Genomic DNA, 12,340 nt, shown 5'->3' with positions numbered 1-12,340 from the left:
GCATGGCATGCTAGCTCTGCTCAGAGAAACATGTAATAAGAAATTGTCAAAAAATTATATTTTACCAGAAGATATAAATTAGATAATAAATGTAAAACTTCAACCAAGCACCTAGCTTGCAAGATCTGAGACCTTAAGGTTGGTGGTTGACAACACCATAAGGAACAGAAAATAGAGGTTGATAATAAGAAGACTGGGCAGATCCTACCAAAAGCTTTCAGTCTCCATTGTAGCTCAAGAGACTTGTACTGATTGAAGAAGCAGTGGCTTGGGGAGCTGATGAGAAAATCCTGGAACTACTTCTCACAAAAAGCTGGGATGGGTGAGATCTCCAGTTCAGGGCCAGTTCATCCCAACGATCCCATGAATTCTAATCTGATTTTCCCCATGTATCAGTGGCCTGTTTGCAGACAGCGGGCCTCTGCAGACCACGGGTTCTTTTGTGTCGTGATGTTCCGGACCACCGGAAAGCTGGCAGGGCACCTCTCCGCTGCTCCCTGCGGCCCCGCGCTGCTGCAGGAGTGGAGCGCTCCTTCAGCACCGCGGAGAGCGGCGCCGCCACCGCGCCGGGAGCGCAGCGCGCCTGCCTCCTCCGGGGAACGGGCCCGGCTCTTCCTCGGGGGCACCTCCATCCCCAGCCGCCTTCCAGGCAGTTTGTTACGGGGTAAAAAACCCTCTTGATTTATTCAGGCTTACTTCGTGTGGGCTGAAATCGGTTCCAAGGAGACATTTAAATCTGAACAATGACGAATTCCAAAGCAGAATTCTTAATTATAGTTTAACCTTACAACAATTTTGGATCAAGAATTAGTCTATTGAATAAATTTGTTCCTACCATTCATTATCTTAGAGAAACAAAAAAAGGGGGAAAAAACCTAACAAACCCAAAACAAACCACAAAGCTCCATACTGCTAAACGGAAATATCCTAGTATGATTTTGTTCCTATTGTAAATGGGAGCAGGTCATTAACCAAGCTAGTTAAGTAACTCTCCAATTTTCAGCCACAAAATCAGCCTGTTACTTGGGCAATCAGATAACTGCATTTTACATTTTCAAATAACCCTTAATAATCAGGAACTAATTAATGTCCATAACACCCCAATGAGCTATGAATGTTTACTTCCAACTTACTGATAGGGAAACTGAGGCAAAGATCTTTGTCCTAGACTGCAGAATCCATCCAGGACAGAGAAATAGGTAAAAAAAAACTTCTGGTTTTCACCCTTGTATCTGCTACATTCCTTTGTAAACACATGAAGGATGCTTTTATCTGTATGATGAAGCTACCAGCAACCACTGAATCATCAACTAAACCATCAGTCAGCCTAATAATTAGCCAACTAATTAGCAACCACACAAAGCAGATTCATTTACTCGGGGTGCCATCCAATACTGCACTAGCAGGAAAGTTGGATGGCAGGATCTAAAGAAGGAGTGGAATGGCAGAGCTGGACCTCACGGCAGGCACTGGCCAGCTTGCTAGGGAGTCATGGTCAGCTTTAGGCTCTAGCATTGCAGCAGAGTTTCTTGGTGGTGGATGCACAGAGGTCCACATTCCCAGGTCTTGCTGGAGGAGAAGGGATCCTCTGGCTAGGGAAAGGGGAGACTGAAAAGCCAGTTTTGAGTCCCATCATCCTTTCCAAGGGGCCAAGGGCAACACACACCCCTTGATGTGTACGTGGAGAAGGCAAAGTTTCATCTGTACCTTCACAAACTACATCCAAGTGGTAAACGTCCAGTGTAGTGCAGTGTTGAAAGCCTGTTAAAAAAGGTATCTGTCTTTATCACACAGGGTTCAGTGTATTAGCCATCTTCCTGTTCAAGTGCTTCCTACTAAATCCAGTTTCCCATATGGAAACTACCAGATCTATACTGAACTGAGAGGGATATAAGAATATTGACAGCAGGGAGGGGATCTCCCAGCAGAAAGTGTGGCAAAGAGGAAAAGTTGAGCACTTGCATTCAGAGTGGCTGGGGAATACCAAGTACCCAGGATTAGTCATTCAAGCAGTCTGGAGTCAGAAAGCAGCTGCAGTGAAAAATCAAAAGGTCTATATCAAATAGAAAGGTTTTCTTTGCAGGTAAAGTCTTCAGTGTGAAGCACCTAGAGAGAGTTTAATTTTTTTGAGAACATAAGACTGTTATTTTAATTCTTATTACAATTACTAACCTCTGAACTTACAGGGAAACAAAATTTGCATTTTCAAGACTACTGTATCCATTAGCCAAGAGACCTCAAATGTCCAGCTAAAAATGTTTGGGTTTAGCATGGAGTGAAAAGAAAATAGCAGTTTAACTTATAGTTGAAGCCATTTTAGATCCTTAACTCACATAATGAAGGAGTGAAAGAGTAATTGGTAGCACTGGGAAAGAAGTTGTTAACCCTGAAAAAAAGTGGGTGAAAACCAGAATCTTGTCATCACCTTCATGCAAACTTTTCCTTGGCATTTGAGGGATTTCAGTATAAATTTCTTCCAACAGAGAAAAAAAACCTTAAATCACATGGACTCTTGAAAAACCAAGGCCACACCAGCAATAAGTCTGCAGGACAGAGCAAGGTATATGATGTTGTATATTTTCCGCTTCCTCCTCCTGAAAATCGGTGAATTTTTCGAAGTGTTGAATGCAAAAAGATTTTTACTCTGCTAATCAGCTGAATCAAATAATTATTTTCCTCCTTTCAAAGCAAGATATTTTATTAAAGCATTTTGATCAGGCTTGAAGATGTAAGTCCTGGCTCATAAAAGATGTTGTAACTGTGCCTTGATCATTTGAAATGTGTTAGCTGAGCTCTGCAACCCACTCTTAACTCCTGTGAATTGCAGAGTGCAGAGACTAAAGGTGGGGTAAGCTGGCTCATTTTGCCTCCTAGCTGAGGCAGGCTGCAAGTGGAGCTCGGAGCAGCTATGTAGGTTTAGCTAATGGGAGATAACTTCTTATATTGTGATGCACTTGCAATAGTGACTCCAAGTATTTGCTTTAGGCTTACCCTCATTCTAATACCATTAAAATGGTGTGGCTCAGCAGTTCCCAAAGGGATTATCATGAGCCTCCGTTTGAGGAGCTCCTCATTTGACCAGTCTCTGAGAATGGGTGTTAGGCTCACCAAGTGCCCAGTGGACTCATCCCCACTCTCCAACTGCTTCAGCCTGTTTTCCAAGAGAAAGTGAAAGAAATACTGACACAGCTTCTCTCCCCTTTTCAGCATGCATAACTGCCAGCACTCCCTCAGGAAGCCCAGCAATCTCCCTGCACCTCCAAGGCCCATAGAGATGTTTGTCCATAGTGCATGAGGAGCAGGCTAGTAGGGAGGCCAAGAACCATAAAGTGGGCTCCTGCAGCAGGAAAACCTGTATGAGGATATGTGAAAAATAACCCTGACTTGCTAATCCTAGCTGTGAGCAAACAATTAGCAGGAAGCAGAGGCAAACAGGAAAGCTGATTTAATTATGTGACACTGATACAGCCAGTGAACTGGAGGGAAGGGAAGGGGGGAGGCAAGGGGGGGCACCGGGGATGTGGGGTCAAAACAGTTTGTAAAAATCTGTTTCACAAAAGCTGTTGTTCCCCTCGGGGCAGAGAGAGATTACCGTGGCTCAGTGTCTATCAAACACGGGAAGAGAATAGGGCCAGGGGCAATGAGACAGCTTCCGAGTATGAAGGGCCCTTCTTCTTCTCCGCAGCAACCAGCAGCCTGCCAAAGAATTCCTGTAAGCTCTCGGCGGCTTTGTGTGCCTGCCTGGGCTGTGGGCAGCTCTGCAGCAGGCCTGCCTATTGTCGGCAGGGCTCAAAGGGAGCAGGGGAGAGAAAAGGGGAGCTGGGGGAGGAAGAGGGTTTAAGGGGGCTTGTTGTTATCAAAGCCGCAGAGGTTATTGTGCTGGAGCAGAACCACGCTGCTTCTGAGCCCCTTCCGTGGGGCTGTTAATGGAGGCGCTGCAGGGAGACAGAGGGGGGGATTTGCTCCATGTAAACTCGCTGGAGTCTTCCTCTGCATGCACTCTCCTGGCTCCCACCTCTGGCTCAGAGCAGGTGTGTGTGGACATAGGTGAATGGCCCTGCACCCTCCTTATCCATCCCCACCTGCACCGAAAGACACCTGCCAAGGGAGTTGGGCTGCCATACACTGCCACTGACACACCTGGGACAGGCACACACAGAGCACAGAGCAAACACCCCTGCTCAGCACAGAGGCACCCACCGACCACTCTTGGCTTCAGAGATAAATGAACACCTGTCCACATCTGCAAAGGCAACAGTTCACCGCTGAAGGCGCCTACAGCTGGACACACAGATACACCTGATGGCTCATATACACACCCTCAACATCTGGGTCCTTAACCCAAACACACAGTCACATAAAGTCACACACAACTGTATGAAGACATGATTTTCCTGGCAGGCACAAACAACAAAGTCTCAGGGCACTGCCTCTGAGACCATGAGCACATGGCAGAGTTAGCACAAGTGATGCTAAGCCAGGTTGTTTTAAAAGCTCCATCTGCATCACAGAAAGAGAAGCTGAAGACCCTTGAGGAGCAAAAGGCCCAAGAAGGAGCATGTGAGCAGGGGTCTGTTGTCAGCAACTTTGCAAACACTGATGCTGTGTGTAACAGAATCTCCCAAAACACTGTGCTCAACACAGCCCCCAAATACCATGACCAATCAGAGGAAGGGCCTGATCCTGAAAGTGGGACATGCCCCAAGATACCACAGAGTCAGGGTGAGCAGGATGGAAGAGTGGAAGAGCTGGATGCCTGCTCAAACTCTAGATCTGACTTGGATCAGGACAACTGAGCCAGGCAGTTCCCAAAGCCTGGCACACTAGTGCAACAGAATCCATGACAGATCCAAACTCCTGCTGAAGGAACCAAGTCATCCAATATGAAATCACAAAAGAAAGTTTTAATGGGAACCAGAGTCTCTATCTCCTTATCCCTTAAACTTTCAGTGAAGAAGTAGCAACCAGAGTCCTTCCAAGGCACAGAATGAGATTTCACAAGTGTATTAGACCCACAGCCAAGTCCTTGATGAAAATGGCAAATCACAGACGCCTGGCCCTTTTCTTAATGTAAGTTTGGCTGTAAAAGCTTATCACTCTGAAAAAAAAAAATCAACAAAATATTCTTTCCTGATCAGGAAACCTTCTTCATGCTCATGTCAACCAGGTTGGTAGAAGCTTTACTCCACAGTAGCCAAATCCACACCTGATCATAGCTTAGGTCAAAATAGCCTTCACCTGATGAACATGGATGGTGGAGAGTTGGTGCATTACACAGCAGCCAGACCCTCTCCTATTCCCAGGGTGGCCCCACTCATCAGTCCCAGAGAGACCATTTGTCCCAGGGCTGGTTCACCACATTGGTGCTAACCAGGTCTGCCCAGGCTCACAGAAACACTCATAGGTAAGAGACCCATGCACACAAACACACACATCCATGTGGGGGGTGAGAGTAATTCAGTTGCACCCAGAACCACCTTCTTCCCTTCTCCTCCCACTCCCACCCTATTGCCCAGCAGATGTTGCTGAGCCAGCCTAGAGAGGCAGGAGGGAAGATGGGAAGAGGGATGAAGAGGTACCCCAAGAGGGAGAGCAGCAGCCTCTGACAACCATGGTAGGAAAAGTAGGGGGGCTGAGACTGTGGGGGAGGGGATGGAGACAAGGCAGGGAGGGCTTCTCATTGTGAGGGAAATTTTATTTTTAACAGATGCTAAGGCAGATGGCACAGAATTAACAGAAAATGGGAGAGGAAAAAAGAGGAAGAACATTACTGGCTCCAGAGAGAGTGGACATTAAAAAAATAAAGAATAAGGGAATGAAAACAAGTTTAAGTACTCTCTCCAGAGGAGGGGGGGAGGGAAAGCGTGAGGCAGAGCAGGGACGAAGCAGCGTGATAATAACCAAAGGCGTGAAATTGCAAAAGTAAAATTTGTGGCACTCGGGAGGGGCTGATAAGGCCCCAGCTTCATTGCAAAACTCACTCAGAAATTACTGATGTGATGTTTTAGCCTTTATCATTAATAATAATCGAGAGTGGGGAGCGGGGTGGGGGTGACTGAAACAAAGAGGGAGAGAGACTGTATGAGCATCTGAAACCTGGGGAAGAAGGAAGAGGATACAAGAGGACAGCTGGGGGAGAGGAGAGGTGGTGTGGGGGAGAAAAAAGAGGTCCAAATGAGGGGAAAAAAAGGATGAGAAAGGAAAGTAGAAAAGGAAGTGATACTATCCAAGAAAAAAAAAGGAAGAGGAAAGAGCAAGGTTAAAGGACATGAGGAGAACAAAGGGAGAAGGCAGACAAACAGGAGTTGGGGAAGAAAACACCAAAAATTGAGAGGGGGGAAAAAAGCAGTCAGGGGGCGAGAAGAGGATGAATGAATGGAGAAGTGACAGCAGAGATTAAATAGTGGGAGAAGACAGACTGTAGGACAGGGATTAAGAGAGGGGGAGACAAAGAGATATGGCCCTGCTGCTCTCCTCCCAAATTAATCGAGGATACATCAACCCAAGCCACTAAAACAGAGCTATTATGAATGGGTTAGTCACAGGTGGAGTTAAAGGCCTACAGAGGGATATTAGCCAAAATTGAGTGGCTTTTAATTTCTTTCTAACGAGAGATTGTGGCTGGGGAGCCAGACACTGCCTCGGCTTAGCTAGGCCTGAAGGCAGCTAAACACAGGAGCCGGCAGCTTCCCACGGCCACGCTAAACCACAGGCGAGCTGACCTGTGCCGTGCATGCAGCGAGCTGGAAAAGGCACACGTGAGCTGACCTGCCTGCTCCATGTGAGCAAACGGCACAGCACACACCACGGCATGGGACACGCACAGCAAACCCGGCACAGACCCACAGACCGCTCTGCTGACAGACAGACGGACAAAGTTCTAGTGCTTCACAACCCACCAGTGAGCTGAGGTGATTCACCCTGCCCACCGGGGCTTGGCTTTTTACTGGAAGATCCCCCGGCACTGCAGCCTCCTCATTGCCCTCCTGGAGAGACCAGGGAGCTTCGACACAAGACCAGGACATCTGGGTTCTATTTCTGGCTCTGCTGCTGGCAATTCACCACATTTCTCCATTTTCCCATCTGCTATCTGGGATTAATGCAGTATTGTTAAAACTAAGCACTTAAAAATGATGAATCAGACCATCTCCTCATTCCAAAATCATGAGATTGGTTTAAAAAAATCATGACATCTTCTAGAATGATAGGGCCATGTACAGAAGGACTCACACACCTTTGGACAACTCATTCTATTGCACTCTAGTTTCATAAAAGATTTAGAGAGAGTTTAATTTTTTTACCCTGAGCTTAGACCTCATAATTCATCAGGACACAATGTTGGGGGGGAAAAAATATTCAGAAATGCTGACACTATGTAACATAATTTTCCCCCTATAGCTGTATTCAGATTTTCCATGAAAACCTTGTACTTCTCAAAGTATAAGTTCATTAAAACAAAAGGGAGGGGTTAATTTCTAACAACTCTCTCTCTGTGAAGCAATTTCAGGAGGGACCACAAAAAAAAAGAGCTGCGGAATCATCACAACATCCAACTCTAACATTTTATAAACAAAAACATTTGTTTTATGATTGAAAATTACTTTCATTTTTAAGTTCTAGACCATTTAGGCTTAAAAGTGACTTTCAAATAGTAAAAAGTTGCACTGGGAACAAAATATTTCATTTTATCCAATACAAAATTTTGGGACTAGGGCATAGGAAAGGGGAGATAGGTTCAGGATGAGAATCAAATTATTCCTCTGTGAAAGCATTATCTTTTTTTAGTTCTTATCCTATTTTGGAGAAAAAGTAGCTGCAGTTTACAAATCCTCATAGAAAAAATATTTCCTGCCTAGATAAAATTTCTATCTATATGGAGGTGTTTTAAGGGCCGCAGATAGTATATGCTAAGTATCCTTAATTTATGTATTTATTTCATTTACTGCCAATATGTCCCAGCCTAAATAATCCACATACACACCTTCGTCTCAGTGCTGTTCAAATACTCATACATCTTCCCCTTTTTTCAATCTGAACCCAGGCTCGATTATGACGGTTGCGGAATTTACTCAGGAGTGGATGTGCTTTCAGGTGAAAGACACAAATCAGATGAGCTGGAAAGTGTGTGTGACCTCAAAGCCAACAAAAACACTTCTGCAGAATGTACATGAAGGCATCCCCACGAATCAAGGAGCATTCGCATGACACTGGCTTAGTAGCACAGTAGTACATGCTATGATACAGGGGTGCTGTTCATGGAACAGGTATCACATGTGTTCTAAGTCACAAAACACCAGAGAAAGTGTTCTTAGCGCATGGAACATCACATGAAACCTGGTAACAACGGCCATGTCTAATGAGCAGAAGTCACATCTGGAAATCACCTGCTAATACATCTGAGAATAATTCATAAATTTAAGAGACAATTTTAGTGGCGAGGTAAATCTGTATTTTCCCTGGATCTTACCAATGCTTGGATGAAGAAATGTTACCCTTCTAATGAAAGAGCCTGTGAAGAGACAGGACTATGTTCACATGAGGATGTCACTCTCTGCTGGGGCAAAGGACACAGAGGCAAAGTTGCTGTGTTCCGTGCTTAGCTCATCTTCAGCACTTTGTCTCCAGCTCCACCAGAAAACAGGAGTAGCAGCCAGGTGCCTCTGGTTTGGGCTTTCATTCATTTGAAATTTTGCTGGATTTTTTTCTTTGAAAGACACAAGAGAAAGATCCTGCACATTCTTCTTTTACTCAAATAGTGAGCTCAACTGGGAGAAATCAGCGGTGATGGAGTCTGGCTTTTCCATCACATCCTCCTTCACATCTCCAGCTGGAGAATCTCTTACCTGCCTATTAGGGAAACAGTCCTGTGACATAAAATTCTGTCTTCTGGGATGATTTACTTTCTCAATGAGATTGAGGGACCTCAATAAACATCTTTATAGTGGACAAAAAAATATCCTAGAGTGAGAATGTCCCATGGGACAAAGAAAAGCAGACACAAGTGAACAGACCACATGGCAAGTGCACATGAAACAGAGAGGAGGGGGATAGGGCTGCAGAAATGAAACATCAAATAATGCCAGTGTACATTCTTATTCAGACACTTCAGACTTCCATGTGAAACTTTTCCAGCTTGCTCACTCACGCAGGAGCACTGGCTGAGTTCAGTGTTTCCTGTTGATAATTTTTCTGCCTTGTCTGTCGGCACGGAGCTAAGACCATTCCCTGCTGTTGCAAAAGCCTTTTTCAATAGGCACTGTCCCCCCTGGGCTGCCAGCTGAGGCTGCTCCCTGGAGAGCTACACCCCTCTTGGAGTCTATTAAAGCTCAATTACCCAGGGCTGACTGGCCTTGTTGTCTGGCAAAGGGAGGTAGGATGTTCCTCTCCCTCCCTGGGTCGGGGCTGCTTTACTATGGCCCAGCCAGATCACATCTATGTATCAATTTAATAAGATCAAATCAAGTACAAGATGTGAGGGGAGGAAGGCAGTGAAAAGAAAAGCGGTGAGAAGGCAGCTCAGAAAGCCACCGGTGCCTTCCTAGGCAGGACTGGCCAGCCCAGTGATGACAAAGGGCACATTGCTGGTTCACGCTGCAGGCACAATGTCTTGATTTACATCAGCATGGACCTCCTGGCCTCACACACCCTGTCCACCAGCACCTTCCTGTGCCAGCCCAGCACAGCATCTGAGTCATTGGTGGTTTCTCAGGGACCATAACCACTCTCTGCTATGTCCCACTTCCATTCTGTTGCCACACTGCTCCCAAGGAGGTTTCACATCTTCGGCAGTCAAGTTCTGGCCTTCCCCACATGCTGGGAAAGAGCTGTCATCAACGCCAGCACAGAAGTTTCTATCAGTGATAAATACCTCCCACCTACACCCTCCCTCTTTGGATGTGTCTTCTGGGGTCTGAGTCCACAGACAGAATTATACAAATAGATCAGTCATACAGATAGCAGTCGTGTTTCATTTATTACTCAGAATCCTTATGGGCAAAGAAAATAAGAGAAGCTGAAAAAATGCAAACCCATTTATTTTGTTCCTCATCCCTTAAGGACCCTTACTTTCCAAAGCCGCATCATTGGCAGAGAAGGTGGGGGTGAGGGAAAGGAAGACACACTGACACGCACAAGGTCTAACTTTGGGTTAGCATGTCTCCACCAGGGTCCACAGGACTCTGAATGTCACACAGAGATCAAGAGGTGAAGTCTCAGGTGCCTCTGGAATGAAACCTTTATCTCATCACATAGGCAAGGAAACTGAGGCAGGGGAGAAGCCTGGCAGCCATTTACAAAACCTCTCAGAGATGTGCCTGAGAAGTGGAGACAGGTGAAGAAGGGTCCCCCAAGTACCAGGCTGCCTGTCTTCCTTGGTTCACTGTGACACGTGCCACGAACTGAGGAAGAGGGGAACAGAGAGGAGGAAACTCATCAAATGCAAACTATTCACAAGTGTCACAGACATTCAGTCCAGGAGTCTACATATTATCCCCTCTCCAAACTGCAAATCACCACTCACTTCCAAGACAAAGCTGAGACCTCTGATAGAAGGCATATACCAAGCACATTGAGTCACAGGGCAAGAATAGGCCCTGCTAGAACCTCCCCTATTCCCCGTTTCTGGTAGAAATCAGAATCTGTGGGAATGCACTCCAGAGCTCCTTGTGAAAACTCATTTCTAATACTGAGCAGGGAGAGCACGATGTAGGAATGCATGGAAACACAGATAGTCCAGCCTCTCCAGCCCAGAGGTGCACAGAAGAGCAGGGCTGGTGCACTCCTTGTGCATTCACAACACAAGAGCTGTCTTGGGTGCAAAGGTGAGCTGACAAAAAAATACCTGAACCCCAAATCTTTTTCTCTTGCCTTGAGTTAATCCACCTGCACAAAGAGCATGGAAAATCCCATCTGTGCCGAGGCCAGGGACAGTAGAAACATCTTGTCCCCTTCCTATTCAGAATAAGCCCAAAGTGAATGCGGTAGACCAAGCTCAGGCTCAGATACTTCAGTTAAGAGGAATTGTACCAGTCTGGTGATTCAGAGAGAGATAAACCTTCATTTAAGAGGATTTTTTGCTTTGTGCTGTCTATGGTTTAAAAACTTCAGAGCCTCAGAGGTGAAGATGTTCTTGCTGATAAAAGAGAAGAGAGTCCAGCCTGCCACACAGTGATGAGGGAGACTTCCAAGGGGACAACAGGTACAAACAGAGCTGCCCAGCTTGATCACCCCCATGCTTGGTGTATTGAAACCCTGCTGAAGAGTGCCTTGACCTGCAGCAGACTTGAGCAGTGGCTAGGAAAGTCCAGAAGAGCACCAGTACAAGAACACTCTGCCCCACAGTGTAAGAGGCAGTAAAAGGCAGATGAAGTCAGGCGAGGTGGCTTAGGCTACCCAACAGGCTGGTGGAAAAGGAGGACTGAATATTCCCTCATGCTGCCCATGCCCATTGCTCCAGCTGCTTCCCGCTGAGGAAGCAGGATCTGATGCCACCAAGCACCTTATCCCTGGTGTTGACGTCTGACAAACCAAAATGGGCATCAGATTTATACTTGTGGCATGGCAGAGTGCAGTGCACAAGAAGCCCTGGGTGCCACACTCCTAGATGGAGCCTTAAGGCAGCCTCTTTCTTAGAGTACCAAGCAAAATTACCCTCCCTGCCTGCATCCCCAGACATCACTCCCTGGAGCTTTACAGCAGGACCACAGGCACATGAGGGAGGGATGGGGACACAGAGAGATGATCTCCCACCAGAAACTGTGTGAGGAGGATTAAAAAAAAAAAGGAAAAATATGGAAGAGAGGCTGTGAGCAGAGACAGAGAAAGAAAAAAAGGACTGGGAAGGGAGAAAGTAAGAAAAAGAGAGAGAGTGAGAAAAATGACAGGAGCTGAATTTTCGGCGCCCTCACTTTAAATCAAGATAAAAGACTGAAATGGAAAATAACAGTCCAGAGAAACCCCTGGACGGCTTTGGGCGTTAATGGAAACACATGGCTGAAGGCTGTAGTGTTGTCAGCTTCCCCGTGCTCTGACATTCCTTTCTGATAATCCGGCCTGCCATAAAATTAGAATAGCAAATACCTCCTGACAAAGATGCATGTTTCCCTCTATTGTGCCATCATAAAAAAAACTCCGCTGGTGACTCGAGGAGCCGCAAACTTCAATTTAAATTTACAGTGCGGCGGAAGGAAAGTGATATGCACTCAAAAATTTTAATAACCTATTAAGTTACGACTTCAATTTCATTTTATGAATATTTTCCTTGGGGAGCAGTGCTATCACAGAGAAAGATAGAAATTTAAAAAAGATAAATAGTGCCATTAATCTCCAACATTTCTCTTCC

This window comes from Anomalospiza imberbis, chromosome 8 (assembly GCF_031753505.1).
Source record: "Anomalospiza imberbis isolate Cuckoo-Finch-1a 21T00152 chromosome 8, ASM3175350v1, whole genome shotgun sequence".
Taxonomy (NCBI): domain Eukaryota; kingdom Metazoa; phylum Chordata; class Aves; order Passeriformes; family Viduidae; genus Anomalospiza; species Anomalospiza imberbis.
Note: the sequence above shows the minus strand (reverse complement) of the source record.